The sequence below is a fragment of the Lissotriton vulgaris genome, chromosome 6 (genome assembly GCF_964263255.1).
Source record: "Lissotriton vulgaris chromosome 6, aLisVul1.2, whole genome shotgun sequence".
In the NCBI taxonomy this organism is placed as follows: domain Eukaryota; kingdom Metazoa; phylum Chordata; class Amphibia; order Caudata; family Salamandridae; genus Lissotriton; species Lissotriton vulgaris.
In genome coordinates this window covers 41,586,484-41,610,843 of record NC_141694.1, presented here as the reverse complement: position 1 = coordinate 41,610,843, position 24,360 = coordinate 41,586,484, and positions in this window count along the sequence as shown.

Genomic DNA, 24,360 nt, shown 5'->3' with positions numbered 1-24,360 from the left:
GAGGATGTATTGTCTGAAGTAAAGGTCTCTCGAGCAGAAGTCGTTCATCACTAAATGCTAGAGTGTGCATATATTTCTTCGTGCATTGCGTGGAGGCCATGGACCTACTATGGCAACGGGTTCAGTAAATCACTTGCATGGAGACAGGAAGGCTGGGCCCTATGCTCTGCAGGCGGAAATATGTTTACCTATTTCACTAGACTGGAATGTATTATTGCGGAGGCTGAGCAGATAACTGTAGGCAAAATACCGTCTTGGCAGGCAGGCCAGGCCGGGCACCTCTCGGCTGGGCAGGGAGTAAGGGAGAGGTCAGGGATGCAAAACTAAACTGTAGTTTTTTCAGAGTCAGAAGAGGCTCGAAGCCTGATTTCAGGGCCTGGCTCGGCTGGGCCACAAAAACGTGTGCTTCTCGATATTTAAACGTGTACCATGTAAATGCATTGGCAACGTAGGCCTTAGTGCAGAATTAACGTTTCATTCGTGGAAGGTCCTATAACTGACATGCTAACATGGGACGGAAATGCAGGGGCATTATTATGACAGGCACGGGAAGGGAATTACGTGATAACATGGACATACATGGGACATAAGTACGTGGATAGGGTGCGAGTGGGAGGACACACTGACCACATAAAATTTCTGTTTCCTCAATCATCCACTAAATCCTCCTCCTCCTCCTTGTCAAGTGGCATCCTAGTCAAATAATCAGCCCGACAGTTTCTACCTCCCGGAATATGCCTCAACTCAAAATTGTACTCCTGAAGCTTTGAAACTAGCCTTGTCAACCTGGGAGATAAAATATTATTCTCCGAAATCCTACTTAAAAAATCTTCTTCCCCAGATATACATCTTAAATTTCTCATCAGCCCATACGCAGGCCAAAGCCTCACCATCGAGCGTGAGGCTTTGGCCTGCGTATGGACTGCTCAGAAACCCTGTACAAAAATCGGCCGAAAACTGACCCCGGCAAAGAGCTCGGCGACACCTCCAGCCCCCCCCCCCCCCCCCCCCCCCCCCCGAGGGGGAGGAGGGGGGGATGCGGCCGAGCACTTTACCAGGGCCGGTTGTGGTTCCCAGTCTGGCCCTGATCTGGGGAAAAATGACGGTGAGCAGCAGGGGTGGACTGGCAGGGTTTAAGTTACAAGGCCACTCTCTATTCTACTGCATATGAAAGGGCGTGAAACTGCGGCGTAAGCATAGAGCAAATCTTGAAGGTGAAGTCTCAGTTGATGAAGGCCCACCAGCACTAACATGGTAGCTAAACTCATAAGTAAATGTATCCCTTCCTCCTCTTTACACCACTCCATACTTACCTGCTGCTACAAGGCCACAGTAGTAAAACCACCCACTAGACATCAAGCACAACTCCAAAACAACTCCCACATAGGTCACACCCTACACGCACACTCTACCAAACAACAACAGTATTTAGAAACATAAGCAAAGCTATATCTATCTCCTTTTTGCTCCTCTCCATGCATGTCATTTAAGAAACACCCCTCAGGTCCTTATGCATGAAACCAATGTCTCATAGGCCACACTATACACATTCATTCTCGAGAAGTCCACTGAAGTTGCACCGCTAGATAGCAGTGCTTGAAGTGCAGGGCTCTCAGGCCTTCCTGCTCTGTGGGTAGTTTCAGTTTGGAAAGGAAAGTGCTACTCTGCACCATTCATTATTTCAAATTAGATCCCCTAGCATGGCTTACAGCATGTGGAAGAGGCTCTTGGATCTGGGAATTGGTAAGTTTGAGAAATAGTACAGTGATCTTGACAGCATCACCATTTTAGTCAGGTATGCAACAGACCTATTATGTCTGCTGTTGATGCAGAATTAACCTCTCTCCTCCTATCATCAATGATAGCATTCCTGCTGTTGCCTGCTGGTACCTCAGTTCATGCAGCATGTCACACTGGTACTTATGCTCCTGTTGCATCTACTGCTGGTGTAGCTGTTTTATAGCATCTCACACTCGCCACAATGTCATTTCTGCATCTCCCACTAAAGTAACTGGTCCTGGTGTCCTTGGTTTTACCTATCCTTCACCCACAGTAGCAACTGCAGTTTAAGCACACTGAACAATGTTGATGGCTATCCTTGTGCCTCTCTTAGGTTTCAGCATCATTCCCTTCTTCTATAGTACCTTCCTTTAACTACGGCAGGGTGGTGGAATGTGTGGTTGTTATTGTGGTCACAGCCTCTTTCCTTCTTTTTTTGTTTAGTTACATGAGCACCAGTTGCCTTACAGTGTGACACATTATTTTGTTAGGAAGGGGGAGATTTAGTAATTTGCTCAGAACCACAGGATGTTGATCGTCCCTGCCCAGACTCGAACCCTGTTCCCCTTCTTTGAGGTCGACGCTCTAGCCATTAGGCCATATCCTCTCCCCAAGCCATGCAGCTCTCATTGCTTATCAACTATGGCTCAGACTCCCTAAACAAACCCGAGTGGAAAAACACAAGTATAACAAAGATAAGCAAGCTACAACAAAAGGAAAGGTTGGCGGTACCAAAGTAGACATCAAAACAATATCCAGGTAAGCTGGAAAAAAGATCAAGGAGAGTGAAAGGAAGGATACAAAGAGGATTAGGAGAGAAGAAAAGAAAAAAAGAAAAAGATTATGAAGATGGGAATGGGGAGAAAAAATAAAAAGGGACTTAGAGAAAAAAGTAAATCAAGAGCAGGTAATTGTGTAAATAGGGAATATTGATTTGAGAAGAATACATTTAAAATGAGTGATTTGAGACAGCGGGAGCAAAAGATGACAGAGAACAAAATCAGTGAGTGAGTAGCGGAAAAGGGAGATTAGAGGGAAATACAAAAGGAAATAAATATGAGGGGTGAGAGCAAAGTATAACAAGTAGGAAAAAAGAGTGGGAAAACTGAAATAAGGAGAGAATGAATAGGTAAGAGAGAAATGAAAATTACAAACCAAGTAAATGGGGTTTCTCTGAAAAGGTTGTTCTGGCACTATCTGTCGGTGGTAGTGGCCCCTTCAAGCTCCGCTTTCAGACATTGTTAGTGACAGAATTCAAGAGCTGATAGAATATTTAAATGCACACATTCTGCTGTGCTGCACAAGTGAGGTTGGATAACTGAGGGAGAGATAGCAGGTGTCCCACAGACTTGAGTTACCCTGCAAAAGTTGTGACTCTGGCACATCCTTTGCGAGCACCCCCTCGGCCATTTCCATTGCCATTTTGCAGACCCTGCACCAGATTTTCCACGATTCCTGCCAGAAGCTGAGGGGGCTGCCAGCATGAAATCCTGAGGACATTCAATTGCTGCTCTAGATCCAAGAAGAGTTTGCTGCTCACGCTTGAAAATTGGGATTTAAGTAGGAGTACCTCAAAATACATCTTGTGGACCCAACACACACACCCACATACAGATCCATGCGCATTGTCTTTTAATGCGGTGCATTGTTCTACCACGTCGTCTGCAGCAGGCAGGATGTGCTCCAGAATGAGGAGGCAAAGTTCTATGACCTCATGGTGATCCTTCAGACATTTGAGCCACTTACCAGACTGGCTGGCAGGTATCATTGGGTCCTTGTGTGTATACATGGCTGTCAGGTCCTAAGTATAGGTGTTGCAACTCTGACTGCTTATAGCAATTGGAGTATATGAGCCGAGTCAACATCATTCATATCTATAATGCAATCTACTTATGTACATACTGAGCAGATGGTAAATGCCAATGCAGAACCCTGATTGGCTGGTGTGCTTGACAGTGGAGAGCTGTAGGAAATAAAATCTTGTGTAGGAAGATGGCATCTACAGACATGTGCTATTTGGCCCCACATGAGGCAAAATCATGTTAGGCAATCAGGGGCGGCTCCTCCATTTGAGCGGAGGAGCGTCGCCCCACAAGTCCCAGAGCTGAAAAATAAAATGTAATAAAGCTTATTTATTATTGTTTTCTTTTTCAGCAACCCGTCCCTAACTAAATGTCAGGATCAGGTGAGGCTAGTGTTGTTGATTGTCAGCAGCAGGGAGCTGTGTGCTTTAAAATGTGTATGTCTGTTTGACTGGCAGTCCTGGAACGGCCAGCCAGAAATGCACATTTTGAAGATCTCTAACGTAGCTGTTTTAGACAGCTGGGTTAGAGAAAGTGCAGGCCTTCAGTGCTCTTAGGAATGCTGAGAGAGCCTGCTCTATCCAATCCTGGTGCTGCTTTCATGCTTTGATGGAAGTGCCAGGATTGGGTAGTGCAATTTCCTGCATCAGGTTCTTCCTGGAAGACACCCAAGGGAGGAGGACGTCGCATTTCGGAGGTAAGTGTATTTCTTTCATTTATTTGTTTGTTTTTGTGACCCTCACCACCCTCGGTACAAGCCAGCTGCCACTGGAAGCAACAGTAGGAATATGCAAAGAAGGAGTCATCATTAAACAAATTCCAGAAAAGAGACCCAGGCGGCTGAGGAGTCCAATAGAAAAGAAAATGTCCTGAAATAAAGAACAAGCCCATTGACCGTTCAGATAGAAGTTATAGCTCTCAGAGTGGACCATCCTACTTTAGGTGGAAATGTACTATGCAGACTGGGAAGCCAAATGGCAAACTTGATAAAAACAGGTTGAAGAATAAAACTACCTGACAAAATGCTTTAAGAGGTAACTGCGCTGGAAGAAAATCGTCTACCCACTTGGAAACTCTGCCATATGTCCGCGGTCGTTTAGTGAATTGCATAACTCTTTTCATTCACAATTAGACTAAAAACATAGGAGCTTCTATTAAAAATCTTAGTTGTCTCTTCCGCTATTACATGGCTCTTTGACCTCCAATAGCCTCAACAGATGAGGAAGGCTTCTTAAAAAGGATAAAAAATTACAAGGGTTCTATAGGGTATGTTTAGAGATGAGTGTATCCGAACAGCAAAGGAAGCACTTGAACTTTCAATAAGAAATTAAGCATATCCTAATCAGCGGACTCACTGCTGCTCTAATAAAGATATCACTGGTTTCCTGGATGCAGTGGCAGCTGGCTGCCTTTGAACGTGATGGAGTAAAATACTTACACTGAACTCCAGCGAGCGAGTCTGACTTCTTGTGGGGACTTTGTGGTATGGTTTTTTTACCCTGAAAATAGTTTTAAAAAGGGGTTAAATAGTGCATTTTAAAGCAAACAAAAACCCCATAGGTTCTATAGGGCCGATGATTAAATATTCCAGTACTTTCAGGGTCTGCCTCAGCCCCCTCAGTCATCCACCGGTCAGCTTCAGAGGAAGCAGACACTGGTGGCCTGACATGTGCACTGCAGTGTTTCTGAAAAAACCATAGTGCCACGAACACTGATAATGAAAATGTAGAGAAAATATAAGCAGTGGCCAGGGACAAAATGTGGCGGCTTACAGGTGGCAGGCATTGACATTAATTGGCCTTAACAATTGCTTCTGCAGAAATTTTAAGTAGCCTCTACTTTGAATTAATGTTCTGATGCCCCCAAGCAAGGAAAGCAAGTGTGCCAAACCCTCAATAGAACAGCCTCCTTGTCTCTTCCATCCAGGCACCTATCTATTCATTCTTTCACCCTTCCATACATCTACTGGTATCCACTATTTCACCTTTATATTCTTTCATCCATCATTCAATATTTCCCCATTCTATCCATCTATCCATCCATCCACCCACCCAATTTGCCATCTATCTATTATGCCATCCTTCTGCCTAAAAACCAACAATCCACTCTGCCACCCATCGATCTATTCACTCTGCCATCCATTCTCTTTGCCATCCACCACTCTGTTATCTTACCATCACCTCTGCCATTCATCGATCAACTGCCATCCTTTCCTCAATTCATAAACTGTTCCATTCATCCACTCGGCCATCCATCAGTCTACTCTGCCATCCATCCATCCTCCTTTCCTCTCTTCCATTCATCCATCAATCCACTCTGTCATTCACCCTCTCTGCCATCCACTCTGCCACCCATTCACTATCCATTCACTCTGCCACCCATCCATTCATCAACTCTTCTATCTATCCATTCAACCACCCATCCACGCTGCCAATCATTCATCCATCGATCCATCCACTCTGCTATCCAATCATGCATTTAGTCACTTTGCCTTTAAGCCATTCACGCTGCCACGCATCCATCCATTTACTTTGCCATCCATCCAATCTGCCATCCACCCATACATTCAATCCCTTTGCCATCCATCTATCCACCCTGCCATCCATTCATCATCCATCCACTGTGACTTCATTCACAGATCTTTTCGCCCACTCATCCATCACTTTACTCTCTCCTACTTTTAGCTGTCCCTCCACCTATTCATTCACTCAACGATTCATCCTTTTGCTCTGCCATCCTTTCATTTGTCCATCCACCTATCCATTCACTCACTCACCCATCCCTTTACTTTACTATCCTTTCATGTGTCCATCCATCATCATTCACTTCTTCTTTCACCCACTCATTCATCCACATATCCATTCATCCTCCTACTAATTCACCTCTACTTCCTTTTTTCCACCCTTTTCTTCCAACATTCCTTCTTTCTTTCCCTGTTCTATTTACCCAGCTGTCGGTTTTCGTCGCCCCTGCTTGCTCTTCTATTCAGGTTGCATTAAGGATGAGCTTTTGACTGTCGAGTTGTAGACAGAAGTCGCCTATAAAGAACGACAGCCGTACGTGTGGGTGTGGTGGATGTACATCACATTCAGTGACTATGTGCCCAAATAAATCCTGGGCTGGCCACCAGTGCCACGCAGCTGCCGCTGGCTGCCCCCAAAATTGTGCCGCCTGGGGCGGACCGCCCCCACTGACACCCTCCCCCCTAGCTACGCCAGTTGAGAAACTGCAAAGACTCGTGGAAATCGGAGTAACAGTTCTAGACTCACAAAAGCAGGGGCGGATTGGCAAGGCGGGCATTCGGGAATGGGCCGAAGGGCCGGTGCCTCAGTGCCCTCTGTGGGCCGTTTTTTTTCTCCCCTGTCCCAGTCCACAGAGAGTGGACTAGGAAAGGGGAGAAAAAAAACCGGCCCACAGAGTGCACGGAGACAGAGACTGGGAAAATGAAAGCAGCCTCTCTGTGCAGCTCCTTCACCCCTGCCCTGCCAAGCAATCAAGCTGAGGCTGGGCTGGGGAGGGGTGATTGTTTGCAATAATCGGCCTCCCTGGGGGCCAGGTGTTTCTCAGGCCTTTGAGCCATTTGCACCTCGGCCCCCTGGCGCCCATGCAGCCCAGAAACGGTGTTAGTCTTAACACCTCGCCCACAGCCCTTCACATTCAGGGCACAGTGGGCGAGGAAGAATGGGTCTTGGCCTGGTGATGTTTGGAATTTTTTTGTTTTATTTATTTATTTATGCGATTTTATATAGCGCGGACTTTACCGAAGGTGTCAGAGTGCTTCACACTAGGAACAGCAATAATACATGAGGAGAAAATTATAAGTGGACAAATTACAAAAGCAAACGTTAAGTTACATGAATCAAAAGTGACAATAGTGAGCAACCAAAATACAAGAGGAGCAAACGATACATTACAGGAGGAAAAAGTGACATGTGTGCAGGTTACAAAAGCTTACAAAATACAAGTATAGGTATAGTACTGCAATTAATGGCAGACACTCCAGCACAAGAACAAATGTTACGTAGGCAATGGTGGCACTTGTGCAAGTATCTAAAGCAAACAAAAGAGAGAGGAGCAAACAGTGTGTTACAAGAGAAAAGTGACGTGTGCAAGTTACAAAAGGGTACCATGCACAGGTACAAGGGTAATACTACAGTAAATGGTAAACACTCAAACTGCCAGAACACACCGGGAAGGCACTTTCCATGCACCAGCTTCACCTCAGCCTCCCCCCTGGCTACCTGGCTACCTTGGATGACCCAGAAAGCTGTGTTTTGTGCTCCCCTGCCAGGACATTTTCCCAAGGCCTGGAGGGTTGATTAATTTACTAATTGCAGGGCCTTACCTCTGTTCATGTGCTCCTGAGCTGAAGGTCTGGGGAGGGCTGAGTAGGTTAGTAATAGCAGGGGCTTTGCTGCTTTTCAGGTGCTCCTGTGCTGGAGGGCTGGAATAATTTTGTGACAAAAAGGGGCCTTGCTATTTTTTTTAGTTGCTCAGCATGTAGGCCATTGTCACATTGGCCGTGTGTCATGTGCAAGAACAGTATCCACTATCCTCCCACTTTCATTCCTTGTCTGTGCAAATGGTGTTTCATGAAAGGGCACGCCCCTTGAATGTGGGCCACGCCCCTTAAATATGGGCCACGCCTCTTGAATGTGGGCCACTTTTTTCGTCAGTGCCCGGGCCGAATTGTGATCCCAATCCGACCCTGCACAAAAGATTTCTGAACTCTGCACCCTCAGGGTTATGACCTTAAATAATTGCAGATTTCTAAATTTATGACATTCACGAGGCCCCATTTAGAAATCTTTTACACGCGCAAAATGTTTTTTGTTAGATTTACTTGAAAAACTTTTTACACTGGAAAGTGGCCTGAAGGTAACACAAAGCAGCAGAAAGTGCTCATTTGCATTATACTGTCTCATGGAGGTGCTTCATCGGTGGTATATGGGTGTTCTCATTCAAGCACCCATGGTTTTTAGCGCAAAACCTTATCAGCTAACAATAGTAGACGGGTTTCCACCAAAAATGAACACCAATTTAAAGTAGGCTTTTGTGTCTCCTAACATACCCTTTTAGCATATGTGTAGCACTGTACAGCCGGAGGAGCATCATTTTATCTCCATTCTTCAACGTTTGGATAGGCCATATATATATTTACATTTGACCTTATTTACTCTTGTCATTCAATGATATTAATAGATATGGTCCACTAACTAACTATATGGCAAGTGCCTTTATTGTGTGTTTTTTATATATATATATATGTGTGTGCTAAACCTTTTCAGAAATTTCTTCTATATGTTTAGATTGTAAGGTGGTGCGCTAAAATGCATTTAATGCAGCGCTTCACCAGGAATTAGTGAAAATGAATCATACGTGAGTTCAAGTCTTACTTTATAAATTGTGGCCAGTAGTTGTTTTTGTTTAATAATACATGTATTAGTTATAGTGCACAATATAAGAGTACAATATAGGATGGTTCGATCTCCATATAAAAGTTTTCATGTATTGGGATATATGTACGTTGTAGGACTAATATGCATCCAAAGAAGATATGTTAAGTTAGCATGATTGTGGGCCCAAGCTAACATGAAAGTAGTTTTTCAGCATATTTTCTCCTCTGCAGGTGCTAACCAAAGGCATTCATTAGTTGGTGAAAGGCACATTGTATTTCTTAGATAGTGAGGCGAAAAAGAACTGACAAGGTCGAACAATTTTAATGAAGAACAAAGGGAGTGTTACCCATTGGTAGTATCACAGGGAGGAACCCACGAACGCTTTGGAAGTGGAGACAGGAATATGGGAGCAGTGTTCAAGCTGGCAGGTTCTTTCTTGGGAACTGAAAGATACTGAGTTGTGTATGACGTCATGTTTTCTTGAATGTTCTTTGTGCATTTTATTTTAGTGAACCGTCCTTGGGTTAGTCAGATTCCCTTTAGCCTTGGAAAGGTACAGACCTCTCTGGACTTCATTGATTGTGTGGTCTTTATGCCATACATGATGCCTTACCTAAAGAACTTCTGCAGAGGTTCTGATGCTGACACCTTTCTTGCTTCCTTGATTCAATAGGTTTTCCTATCCTTAGGTCAGCGTGGGGTTTGTTAGATGCTGCAAATCTTTTTCATGTATAGGGAGAAGGATTGTAATTATTCGTCCTGTCATCAAAGTCTTTTCCTCATATTTTGTATCACCGCAACTGAGATTGGAGTTCTGGACTAATTAAGGTCCAGAGGTGTCAGGGATAACACCCGAAGACCCCTGAGTTCTACCTGTCTCGGTGCACAAATAAAACAGAAACACGGGCTTCTCGATGGTGGCGTCAAAGACCAAAGGTTTATTACTGCAGGGATACAGAAGTCACAGAAACTACACACAGGCAGATTCTAGGAGCCTGTTCGATTTGCGCTAAGTGAGTTGTTCCTTAAATACACGTTTTTTGGCTATAGGCAACATCTTCACATACTCGTACATTTCTTAAACTTTTGTATCCTAAACAATAAATATTTGGCGTCAAACAGGAACAGTCAACGAATTTCTGATGTCAAACATTACGAATGAGGGGTTCCCACTGTTCAATCATAATCCCATGTCATCTTTTCATTCAAGAGCCGGACCGCCTCATCGTAAATTTCGTTACCTCCCCCTAATAAAGGCCCAGAAGGAAAGGAGCAGAGCCAGGTGTAGAAGATAGAAAAACAGGATAAGAGATGTTTGAGGATTGTAAATGGGCAAGGCTACTGACTTCGGCCGCCTAATCATGATCAGGCCAACGAGTACGAGAACCAGTATAGCAGGACTGGCCTCAGGCAGAGGGGGCAGCTTCTGCCGAGTCATGCGGCCACAGCATTTCTGAACTAAGGTGTACGTGTCATTAACAAGGTGAATCACCGGCTAAAGCCTACGTGTCCTTTAGTGAAATGAATTGATCAGAGGTCACTGTTTGTTCATTGACTATGTGAGGGCAAGAATACAAGATGGATGCCGTATTCTAAAATGGATGCCATCGGTGTACCGGAAATGTGCTCGTAACAAGAGCGCTCTTGCTCATAGCCTAGCGAAAACACCAGGATATACTATATGGATCATTTACGGTTCACTGGTACCGAAATTATAGGTTTACGACGATGTCGAAAACACGGGTTTGAATCGTCACGGAACCTCAGTATACTTATATGCTCTTTTGTCATTGAGGATCAACATTGTAAGACACGTTACCCTTACTTTAATAACTTTATAGTTCTACAGCATGTTTTTCGATTGATTCATATTAGTCTGGTTTTACGTTTGTAATACATCTATTAATTTCAAGTTAGTGACTCAGAATTTTATTGTGTGGTCTTAATCATCACACTTTACTTGGAGATTTAAACTGTTGTTAACCCCTTTTCCTCTCAGGCTACTAAAACGGTCTATTGACCAGAGCTGAATTGGAAGAAACGGCCCAAAGCATTTTCAGAACACACACCCAAAGTGAGAAAAGTTTTAAAGTTAGTCTAAGTATAGAATTTTGTACTGCGAGGATACCCTTCCAGTACAAAAATCTATGTTAGACTCATGCAGACACCTTTGCACCATGGTGCAAATGTGTGTAGCAGCGCTCATCAGCCTGATTCTGCGCCAGTGTTAGATAGAGAGGCAGCAGGATTGTGCCATATCTCTGTAGATATTGCACTTTCCTGGGCGTCCTTGGCATGCGGGAACCGACATCTGTTGTAATCTCAGGCCACTATCCTGCTCCCATTAAAAGGTGATGGGATAACCCGGATGGGCAAAAGACCTGGGTATAATCTGATACAGAAAACAATACTCAATATTGTATTAACATCAAGCCTAAGCCATATTCAAGAGAGACAGAAAGAAGCCACATTTGAAAATCAAACCAATTCTTTATATTTAAATATTATACTGAAAAATGTCATTAGTATATAATCAGTGTTACAAAGTTGCTCCAATAGGTGCATAGAAGAGTGTTTGTAGAAGTGCTCAAGTGATGTGAAAAGGATAAACCAAAATAATATAGACAAAAAATATACCAATGCAACAGAACTGTGTTACTACAGTTACTTTTGGAATGCCTGTCCAGACAAGAGTCTCACATGTAAGACACAATATCTATATAGGAGAAAGGGAGGCCGATTTAATCAAGGTACCTCTTTCTTATTGGGGTTACCTTATTTCCTTGAATAAGCTGTAATTTCCAAATGGGAAGAGGTCACTAGTTCATGTTTGGTGTCTATGGAACTGTAATGAAACATCCCAATTCATGGTGAAGCCAAATTTGAACTTACAATTTAGAAAATGCAACTTTTAGAAAATTGGAATTTTCCTGTCTTGGCCGTTTAGTGCCTTTAGCCTTTGCCCGGGTCACATGAATTTGAACAACTGACAGGTGGGCTTTGGGTATTCCTCCTGGACAGCCATACATAATAGAAAGCTTTGGTGTGCTTGGATGGGCCAGCACTGTCAGGATGATTGGGCAGAACTGGAATCGGCTGTGTCTTGCCTCTATGTAGAGGGCTGCATACGCCTTGTAGTTTGTCTGGAGCCAGGACAGGGAAAACCTGTAGAAGCTGTTCCCCTACTTCAAAGGCACATGGGTATAAATGATGACCTGCTACCTGCTGCCCTCTTGCCTGGGTGAGAAGGACTGTATTTGCATCTCTTGATCCCAGAGTGGCTGCAAGGGCTATTTGACTGGCCTCCTCATCTAAAGCCTCAGGGACATAACAGGCTACCAATAACCCTACACCTGGCTTCTGCCATTTGTGAATTTACAGTGCCAAGTGATGCCAGATCAGTCCTGGACCCTTGGATGTGGGCTTATGGTACTCTGCCAGCCTCTGTGGATCCAGCGGAACAGAGCATCTCCTCTTTTGTGTAGCACAATGTTGAGCAGGACAGGCGCATCGCTGCTGTCGTGTGGGTTGGAACCGTCTCACAGACCTGCATTGCCTCCGTAGCTTCTTCAGAACTGCTGATGCACAATGCATCCCCGGTGCAGGCCTTTGCATCTCCCGTCAACAGCCTGACGACTATGCTGAACTCTGCATCACAGCTGAGGGTGGGTGAAACTTAAGTAGTTTCACTCCACATAATTTCCCTGGAGTTACATGAAACTCTGTGAGATTCTGTGGAGTTCTGCAAATGGGTTGAATTAGGCACGTCACACTGCTTGTGCTGATTATTAGCACAGGGAGCTTGTTCCATGCTGAAAAATCAGCATGAATGACACCATGTGGCACGCCAGAGGATGCTACTTTCTGAGTTGATTTTGCCGTCGCTCGAATATATTTTCTACGTCGTCAGCTACAGCTTTCTGATCGTGAAAGGGCGCAACTGCGGCTTTGGGGAAATCTTGCCTGGTTCCCTCCCAGTGACCAAAAATATCGCTAGGGGCTGCCAAATCTTCCTTCTGGCAAGCCGTGCACAAGAAAAAGCTCCACCACGTGGCAGTTGGCAGAATTTGTCCAGAACTTGTAATGCTGAGTGACCAAAACTTCACCAACTTCGGCGGCAGAGCAGAATTTATCACCCACTCCTACTCACAGCTTCCGGGCTCCTTGGAACAGACACAAGTCAATTGCGCGATGAATTTTCAATACCAGACTTCGCATCGGAAGCACTCATCAATGGGAGTCTCGACGATGAAGCCGCACCTCACATTGAAGCCTTACCGCACCTCAGAAGGGGCACATGGCTTTGACTGCCTGATGCATCTTGGACACAGCTCCTCGCAGTGCTCCGCAAACTATAATTTAAGGTACTTTGTTCAGCGTGCCTAACTGAGTCCCTGTAGCCTGCCCTCACTCCATCATTGGTTGGCCTGAACTTGTGACTTGGTCCAAGTATTGGACCAGATATCCATAGCGGGCACTTCTTGCTTTTTGGCACTATTTTTATTGAAGTCTAAACTTGAATATCTATGGTTGTACCGATTGCTTTTTGTCATTTTGATCTTGTTTTATTTACTCAAAATTACTCAATTTTTCTAAACTGGTGTGGGATCCTTTTGTGGGGTATTTTCACTGTGTTACTGTTTGAATTGTTTCACAAATACTTTATTGTTATAAACAGTTGGAGGAGTACCACCCGATGAGGGAGGTGAAGGCTCTTTTCCTGACAAGGAAGCACTGTTCCTTTGTTAGTAAACCCCTCACTCACCACCTAGTGGTGACTTGCTTCATCATCGGGGCCCACCCAAGTGGCCTAGCGTCACTTGGGTGTGCTTCAACACCTGGGTTACAGTGGAGCAGGTAGTGAAGTGTGGGGTGCAAAAAAACAGTGTAAGTGTTAAAATTGTCCTGGTTAGCACTTCAATATTAGCTTTAATAAAAAGGTAACTGGACAGAATTTAAAACGTATGGTGAGATACTGGCAGGGGAGTGACGACCTGTGTATCTCTGCTATGTGTTGGTCGACATGTTTCTACCATAAGGGGTAATCCCCGGTATTCCTCAGGACCAAAACAAGGAAGTGGGAGGTGTGGGTCCCCTAAAAGACGCACCCTGTCCTAAATCCTTGGTCTTCCAGATGATAAAACTGTATCTCTGGGAATTCACTCCTAAGGTTTAGGAGATGAACAAAAAACCTAGGGAAGGAAAAGAAGTAAAGGAAGTAATTACTATCCTGTTACGAAGTGCCGTGTTTTTGTGAAAAAACGTCGTGCAGTTGTCCTTTCGTTCCACGGTGGTGAATGGAATAGGTGCCTTCTTAAGTAGAGGGCGTGTCTACTTATGGGGTGGGAGCGTGCTCATTTTGGTGAGGGTGTGCGCTGTGGCATTGTATACCTAGGGAAGAGTCTATAGATGAGACATAGGTATCCTAGGTGCGTGCCTGGATTAACATGCTTTAACATGGGAGAATATGGAGCAGTGCTCATATCTATAACAGCGTGAATTGCACTACGCCTAAAAAATGCCATACATTCAGTTAAGGGCTTTGAAATATCCAACTGAGGATTCGTGGTGTGTACAAAAGACATACAAGACTCACACAAACATATAACATACAGAGAGGCACGGAGCAGGACTTGACAGAGTCAGGGCTTACTAGAGTAATGCTCATGTTGGACTTCATCGAGCTCGGGGTAGGCGCTTCACTTCTGTCAACATATTCTATATGGAGAGGTATGAATAGGATTAATGTCGACATAGGAAGCTCTTTTTGGGCGTGGGCAGGGGCCTTCAAGTAATGAGTTCTGCCCCTGGGGAGGGAAAATCTACTTACAGTTCGTAGTGAAGAGGAGAGGCTAGTAGCCTACATCTACCTTCCGCCGCTCGGTTAGGATGAGTGGGGCGTGCGCGGAGTAGATATCTCTGAGAAACCCGCTTCCGGGTAGGTCACGTGACACTACGGAGGCCGGTAGGCGGGAGGTTGGCTAGGTGATCTTGGGACGCTGCGCATGCGTAATGGCTTAAAAGCTGCGCATGCGTGAAGTTGTAGCAAGGGAATGCGTTGTGAAACTTAAGTAGATGCTACACAAACAGAAAAGGATGTGGGAAATGATATAGGGATGGCTAGACCCAACCACCTGGGATGCAGGTGTGGGGAAATAGCGGGAAACTGGAGGGCCGCTGCAAGTGTGATAAAGGGCGGTCCCAGTGGTAGGGTGGGTGTGCCCACGTACTGGTGCTGTTGACATTGCTCTGACAGCAAAGAGCGTCACACTCGATGCAGTGGTTGTCGGAACAGTCTATTACTCCAAAGGGGTATATGAACCTTGACAGATGTCAGAGGGTAGGGATATTACTTGATTACAGAATTCCACGGTATATTGTCATTGAGACCCTGTTTGTGAGTGGAAAGTCTATATATCCACCTCTGTTCTTTCTCGAATAAACGGGCTTGGATATTGGGCCCAGATGACAACTGTTCTATTACCGTCCACCTCATATCGTTTGTGGTATGGTGGGCTGTTAGAAAATGATCAGTTAGTCTTGTCATGTTCTTTTTACATCTGATTGTGCTTCTGTGTTCACAGATGCGTTGTTTAATTTTTCGTGTCGTCATGCCCACGTGTGAAATTTCTGTTTTCAGGGAACTATTTTTTAAGTGTATGTGTACACTCAAGGTGATGGCATCCAATGGCTGGAGTTGGGCTGGTCTGTTGAACTATACCTTCTGCTGGGGTGGGAGGGAGTATAATTTGAGTGCCATGTCAACAGACCAAAGGTGAAAGAGTGTTGATTGGGAGCTCCTTTATATGTATGTATTTTTTGGATATGTTCTGGAAAACATGAGGCTGGCAAGACATCAAAAGCTATTTTTAGCCAGACCTAAAACAGGACAAGAAACCTGCAAGAGAGAGAAAAAGAGGCAGGAAGTGTAGGGTGGTGGAAGAAAGAAGATCAAGAATAGGCACTGAGCAGGGGCGACAGGCGTTGCACCCCTTCATTTAGGTTTTAAGTTGTTTCAGGGATACTTTTTACAATTCAAGTTCTTGCCCCCTCCCCAACTGAAGCTCATTTGTTTGATTGCCTCATCTATGTCATCTAAGAAGATCATGAGGCCTTTTGCAGTTAATCTGAAATTGTGAACAAAAATACAAAAAACAGCTAATTTATTGGCACAGTTTCTGCTTCTTGCACAGTACGGAATGGCGCAAACGGACACTTGGCACAAACTACTTTCATACACTTTTTCCTTTGTTTGCATAATAATACATTGAGGAAAAACACTTTCTTCACTTTCCAAATTAACAATTAGACCAAATGGGAAGACAAAGTTTATATGTGGTATTCATATGAACTTTTTGTTATGAGAGGCTTTGTGATTTGTATTGGTGCTTTATTTATCTCAGTTTAGTTTTGCCTACCTTCATATAATTAATAACGATTGTATGAAATAAAAAAAAATCTATTCACTTTTTTTTTTTTACAGAACATGCTCTTCATGGATTTTTGTTTTTGTATAGAATGACTAGTTTTCCGGAAAGTCTCAAAGTATGATTCCTAAGTTTTCGTTTTGATGCAAATATCCTTCAGTTTTATGGAGTGGAGCAAAATCTCTTTGCTCCAGTTTGCATTCCATGAGCCGCACATATAGCGCAAATATATTTCCCTTTTTTGCACCACTTACAGGTTCCTGTGACCTTGCCCTAGGGCCTAAGTTCATTGTCAAGTGTGCCCTCACTGTCCCTAGATTAGGTAGTTTAGGGCCCGATGTAGGTAGGGCGTTACCGATCGGTAACGGCCGAAAATACCGATTTTTGGCCCTTACCGATCGGTAAACAGCCATCGAGATGTAGGGAACAAAAAACATAAAGAATCGGAGTGAAAACCGAATCGGAATGAGTACCGAACGGGAAAGAATCCGATACGTACATACCGAAAATCGGATATGTAACGAATCGGAAAAACACCGAATCGGATGCAAACACAGAATCGGTCCATGTACCGTTTCGGTAGTGACACCGAATCGGAAAATCACCGATTCGGTCCATGTACCGAATCGTTAGTGACACCGAATCGGAAAATCACCGAATCGGTCCATGTACCGAATCGTTAGTGACACCGATTCGGAAAATCACCGATTCGGTCCATGTACCGAATCGTTAGTGACACCGAATCGGAAAATCACCGATTCGGTCCATGTACCGAATCGGTAGATAGACCGATTCGGACATGAGCCGAATCGGAAAACATGCCGAATCGTATGAATCGCCGATCGGGAAATTCCCCGATTCCGACAGATGGGGAGATGTAAGGAGGCACAGAAACACCGAAATCGGCTCAAAATCGGTAGAATTCACTCGGTATTTACCATGGATTGCAATCAGGTGGTAACCAACTCCAACCCATATAAACAGGCCCAAAATGCATTGCAACTTGCAGGATGGCAGCTTTCTATGTCATTGCGAGGCGGCTACGGCTACAGCAGGAAGGACAGAGGGAATGGCTAAGAAATGAACAGGTCTACAGACAGAGGATAACCCTGTTCATGCTCACAGAGGCAGAGATACTACAGAGATACAGGCTGGACTCTGACACCATACTTGAGCTCATCAGGGATCTCAAGCCATTCTTGGACCACCACACCCCAAGGGCACACGCCATCCCTGCGCACATCCAGGTGCTATGCAGCCTACACCTGCTAGCGTCTGGCAGCTATCAAAGTGGAGTAGCAGCAGCAGGAGGGGTGAGCCAGAGCAGCCTGTCAAGGTTCTTCCACACATTCCTTGACGCCATGATACACAGGATGGACCAATACATCTCTTTCCCTGCAACCCACGCAGAACTGCTACAAACCAAAGCTGACTTCTACCAGATGGCACAATTTCCCCAAATCATCGGTTGCATAGATGGCATGCACATTCCGATTTGCCCACCAGCGGACACCGAATACATATACCGCAATCGCAAGTCTACACACACCATCAACGTGCAGGTGATCTGCAATGCAAAGTGCACCATCACAGACCTGGTAGCAAAATTTCCAGGGAGTACCCATGACTCCTATATTTTCCAACAGAGCGACATCTATGCACGGCTGATGGCTGGCGAATTTGGTGAAGGATACCTCCTAGGTGAGACACATCATCAGACCCCCATAACACATAGTAGCTAGGTTGAATACATGTATGCATGTGTGTAATGTAACCCCTTTCTCTTCCAGACGACAGTGCATATGCCCTCCGCTCATTCATACTCACCCCCTACCTCAACCCCTCCACACCCAGCCAAAGGAGGTATAACCGGGCCCACATACGCACAAGGAATGTTGTCGAACGGACCTTTGGCATCTGGAAAAGTAGATTCAGATGCCTGCACAAGAGTGGAGGTGCAAGGCAGTATACCCCCATCACCTGCTGCAAGATCATAGCTGTATGTGCAATGTTACACAACCTTGCGGTGAAGAAGGGCACTGAGGTGGAGTTGTCTGACTACGAGGACCATGACGACGACGAAGCTGTGCCACTGACACAGCCAGCTGGGGTGTGTACGCCAAGTGATGGCAGATACAGACGTGAGGAGATTACTGAGAACTATTTCTGAGTGAGTACAGATGCAAAGACAGCTAAATGTTGGTTGGGAAAAAACAAATTTTAATACTGTTGCTACACAGTTACAGCACTGATGTGCAACAAAAAATGGTGTATAGGAAAAAAACAAAAGTCCAAGGTTCAGGTTGCCTCACCCGCCCTTGCAAGGCTATTTCTTTGCCCGCTTGCCAGACCCACTGGGGTGTCCCTCAGCCCCCTCTGAATGCCCAGCAGCATCAGCGGAGCGCCTGGTGCTCCTACGTGGCTCAGACGCAGCGCTGGCCGGGCTGCTGCGGCTGCTGCTGTCCCCAGCATCACCCAGGTCCAGGGCAGGATTGGAGGCCGTGTTCGAAATAATCATGGCCTCCATAGCAGTGGTGATCCGGGCCATCCCCCTTGTGAGCTCTGCCGTATGCTGACTCAGGCTAGATTCCATGTTCGCGCTGCGATGGCACAGTTGTGCCGTCGCCGCAGCAAGGCGGCTCATGGCGCGGTTCAGCACCCGGGCATCCCGCCTGCGCACCAGCTCATGCTCCTCCTGTCTGTTAGATGATTGGGTTATGGCAGTGGTTAGCCTGCCTAACCCTGCTGCCACCTCCTTATTCGATTCCACAAATGCCTGAAATCCCTTTACCATCTCTCCCATCTGCAGGTTGTGCTGCAGGAGCTGGCGTTGGCAGGCCATCGTGGATCTTGCCTGTTGCCTCTGAATCTTCACCATCTGTCCCTCGAGGCCCAGGAATACACTGCCCTCCCGTGCTGGTGCAGCAGTGGTGGTGATGGTACGGCGCCGGGCACTGCTGCTTCCTGCCTGCTGAGTGGGCTGGGGTGCCACTGGTGGGGGTGTGGTGCTGGCCGGTCCCTGAGCCCCTGCTCCCAGGACAGGTTGTACAGGTGGCAAGGCCATGGTTGTGGCAGGAGCTGGTGTAGGCGGAATGGTGTCCCTTGTAGGGGAGTTCTCTGGGGAGAACTGCAAGGGGGGTGTGCTGGCCATTTGTGGGGAGTGCAGTGCATCGAAGTCTATCACCAGGTCTCCCTCCATACCTAGCCCTAGGGTGTTTCCGTCCTCCTCCTCCTCCTGGCCAGCCTGGCTGGTGCTCGGCCCTGCGAGTGCAGTGTCAGACGGTGCTGCTCCCTCTGATGTCAATGTTGTTCCGCCTGATGGTGCCCCTAGGTACAAAGAAGCATTTGTAAACTGAGTGCCGATGTATTACAGTCAGTACAATTAAAGCATTCCACATGTCCTTGCATCTCCTTACACTGTGTCACACTGTTTCCTGTCTTGTGATTCTGCACTGCCATATTTAGCTAACTTCTGCTGACTACATGTACCATGATGCTTGTCGCTTGTATGTTGGTGACAGTACTGTGCTGGGGTTTGCCTATGCATTGTGTCTAATGGGGAGGTGTCTGGTAGGGTGTGTCATGATGCGCATGCTTCTTACCTGTAGCTGTAGCTCTCGCAGAGCTGTCCAGGGTCCCAATTCCACTGACACTCTCCCTCTCAATGGTGCTGGAGACCAGTTCCTCCAGCTCGTTGAGGGGTGGCGCCGGGTTCCTGCCTCCTCCAGTGCCTCCAGCCTGCCTCTGTATCTCAGCCATCTTCCTTTTTGTGAGGCTGCGGATGTCGTAGAATCTCTTCTTGAGTTCTTCTACGGACCTGGGGGTGACACCCGCAGCATTCACCTTTTGGGCGATTTCCGCCCAGATCCTCCTCTTGGTGCTGTCTGGCACATTGAGGGACAGCTTTCCAAACAGCTGGCGGTGCACCCTCACCACCTCCTCGACCAGCACCTGAAGCTCGGTGGTGGTGAACTTCGGCTTCCTCTTCTGGGAGGACTTCTGGCTTTCGCACTGCTCTGCCATGTTCTTCAGTACAGTTGACAACAACCTCCTACTCCCACTGCTGCTAACTGTGAGTGTTGAGCTCAGGCTGGCTCTCCAGAAACTTCTTAATTAGCTGCACCTGCCAGGGTTGCCACTCCCTGTTTGGGTGGGGGAGGGGGAGCCACCTCATTGGCTGAATCGGCTTTTACCGAATCGGATATTACCGAATCGGTAAAATCCGAATCGGTATTATCCGATTCGGTAAAAGCCGATTCGGTTTCTTCAATGCATTCCTATGGGCTTTTTCGCCATGGGTGTGTTTTCATGGCTACGAATCTATGATTGCCGATTCGGCTTTTACCGAATCGGCTTTTACCGAATCGGTGTTCGCCGAATCAGGACTATCCGATTCGGTGTTAGCCGATTCGGTAATTTCCGAATCGTTGTTAGCCGATTCGGTACTTCCCGATTCGGTCCGTGCCGAATCGGAACGTACCGATTCTCATTACCGATGCCGACCGAATCGGTATTCATTCGCTTTTTTTCCCCTACATCTCGTTTTCCGATTTCAGAATACCGATTCGGCCCGCCTCGGTATTTTGAATTCGGAAAATCGCGTTTACCTACATCGGGCCCTCAGTGCGTTACCACAGAGAAGTTGAAATCAACATAAAGTTGATCATGATCTAATTTGCCACTGGATTCAAGCAAGCCGGGCAGAAACCGGTCCTCGGAAGCTTGTTTCTGGTCCAGGGAAGACATGGCTTGGCAGTTCGGGCTGGACTGTTCCCATGAGGCGCAGGGTCAGACTGATTTGCATATAGCCATGTCTGAACTGGGGTGGCAGAGTGGGCTAAAGAACGGTGATGGATTAAACCCAGATCTTTTGACTGGGTGTGAGTGTTTGATTGATTCAGATGCTCCGACCATCACCACACCCTTTTGTACCGCTTTTGGCCGCCATAAGAGTGGCAGGGTATGCTCAGACGTGAGTCCCTTGCTCACGTTGCCACTGGATTCAAGCAAGCCGGGCTGAAGACGGCTCGAATGCCAGAAACCGGTTCTCGGAAGCTTGTTTCCGGTCCAGGGAAGACATGGCTTGGCAGTTCGGGCTGGACTGTTCCCATGAGGCACAGGGTCAGACTGATTTGCATATAGCCATGTCTGAACTGGGGTGGCAGAGTGGGCTAAACAACGGTGATGGATTAAACCCAGATCTTTTGACTGGGTTGAGTGTTTGATTGATTCAGATGCTCCATCCATCACCACCCTCTTTTGTACCGCTTTTGGCCGCCATAAGTGTGGCAGGGTATGCTCAGACGTGAGTCCCTTGCTCAATTTGCCACTGGATTCAAGCAAGCCGGGCTGAAGACGGCTGGAATGCCAGAAACCGGTCCTCGGAAGCTTGTGTCCGGTCCAGGGAAGACTTGGCTTGGCAGTTCGGGCTGGACTGTTCCCATGAGGCACAAGGTCGCACAGATTTTCAAATAGCCATGTCTGAACTGGGGTGGCAGAGTGGGCTAAAGAACGGTGATGGATTAAACCCAGATCTTTTGACTGGGTGTGAGTGTTTGATTGATTCAGATGCTCCATCCATCACCACCCCCTTTTGTACCGCTTTTGGCCGCCATAAGTGTGGCAGGGTATGCTCAGACGTGAGTCCCTTGCTCAATTTGCCACTGGATTCAAGCAAGCCGGGCTGAAGACTGCTGGAATGCCAGAAACCGGTTCTCGGAAGCTTGTTTCTGGCCCAGGGAAGACATGGCTAGGCAGTTCGGGCTGGACTGTTCCCATGAGGCACAGGGTCAGACTGATTTGCATATAGCCATGTCTGAACTGGGGTGGCAGAGTGGGCTAAACAACGGTGATGGATTAAACCCAGATCTTTTGACTGGGTTGAGTGTTTGCTTGATTCAGATGCTCCATCCATCACCACCCCCTTTTGTACCGCTTTTGGCCGCCATAAGTGTGGCAGGGTATGCTCAGACGTGAGTCCCTTGCTCAATTTGCCACTGGATTCAAGCAAGCCGGGCTGAAGACGGCTGGAATGCCAGAAACCGGTCCTCGGAAGCTTGTGTCCGGTCCAGGGAAGACTTGGCTTGGCAGTTCGGGCTGGACTGTTCCCATGAGGCACAGGGTCGCACTGATTTTCAAATAGCCATGTCTGAACTGGGGTGGCAGAGTGGGCTAAAGAACGGCGAAGGATTAAACCCAGATCTTTTGACTGGGTTGAGTGTTTGATTGATTCAGATGCTCCATCCATCACCACCCCCTTTTGTACCGCTTTTGGCCGCCATAAGTGTGGCAGGGTATGCTCAGACGTGAGTCCCTTGCTCAATTTGCCACTGGATTCAAGTAAGCCGGGCTGAAGACGGCTGGAATGCCAGAAACCGGTCCTCAGAAAGTTGTTTCCGGTCCAGGGAAGACTTGGCTTGGCAGTTCGGGCTGGACTGTTCCCATGAGGCACAGGGTCAGACTGATTTGCAAATAGCCATGTCTGAACTGGGGTGGCAGAGTGGGCTAAAGAGCGGTGATGGATTAAACCCAGATCTTTTGACTGGGTGTGAGTGTTTGATTGATTCAGATGCTCTGTCCATCACCACCCCCTTTTGTAATGCTTTTGGCCACCATAAGTGTGGCAGGGTATGCTCAGACGTGAGTCCCTTGCTCACTTTGCCACTGGATTCAAGCAAGCCGATCTGAAGACGGCTGGAATGCCAGAAACCGGTCCTCGGAAGCTTGTTTCCGGTCCAGGGAAGACATGGCTTGGCAGTTCGGGCTGGACTGTTCCCATGAGGCACAGGGTCAGACTGATTTGCATATAGCCATGTCTGAACTGGGGTGGCAGAGTGGGCTAAAGAACGGTGATGGATTAACCCCAGATCTTTTGACTGGGTGTGAGTGTTTGATTGATTCAGATGCTCGGTCCATCACCACCCCCTTTTGTACTGCTTTTGGCCGCCATAAGTGTGGCAGGGTATGCTCAGACGTGAGTCCCTTGCTCACTTTGCCACTCGGTTCAAGCAAGCTGGGATGAAGACGTCTGGAATGCCAGAAACCGGTCCTCGGAAGCTTGTTTCTGGTCCAGGGAAGACATGGCTTGGCAGTTCGGGCTGGACTGTTCACATGAGGCACAGGGTCAGACTGATTTGCATATAGCCATGTCTGAACTGGTGTGGCAGAGTGGGCTAAAGCGCGTTGATGGATTAAACCCAGATCTTGTGACTGGGTGTGGGTGTTTGATTGATTCAGATGCTCCGTCCATCACCACCCCCTTTTGTACCGCTTTTGGCCTCCATAAGTGTGGCAGGGTATGCTCAGACGAGAGTCCCTTGCTCACTTTGCCACTGGATTCAAGCAAGCCGGGCTGAACACGGCTGGAATGCCAGAAACCGGTCCTCGGAAGCTTGTTTCCGGTCCAGGGAAGACATGGCTTGGCAGTTCGGGCTGGACTGTTCCCATGAGGCACAGGGTCAGACTGTTTTGCATATAGGCATGTCTGAACTGGGGTGGCAGAGTGGGCTAAAGAACGGTGATGGATTAAACCCAGATCTTTTGACTGGGTGTGAGTGTTTGATTGATTCAGATGCTCCGTCCATCACCACCCCCTTTTGTACCGCTTTTGGCTGCCATAAGTGTGGCAGGGTATGCTCAGACGTGAGTCCCTTGCTCACTTTGCCACTGGATTCAAGCAAGCCGGGCTGAAGACTGCTGGAATGCCAGAAACCGGTCCTCGGAAGCTTGTTTCCGGTCCAGGGAAGACATGGCTTGGCAGTTCGGGCTGGACTGTTCCCATGAGGCACAGGGTCAGACTGATTTGCATATAGCCATGTCTGAACTGGGGTGGCAGAGTGGGCTAAAGAACGGTGATGGATTAAACCCAGATCTTTTGACTGGGTGTGAGTGTTTGATTGATTTAGATGCTCCGTCCATCACCACCCCCTTTTGTACCGCTTTTGGCCGCCATAA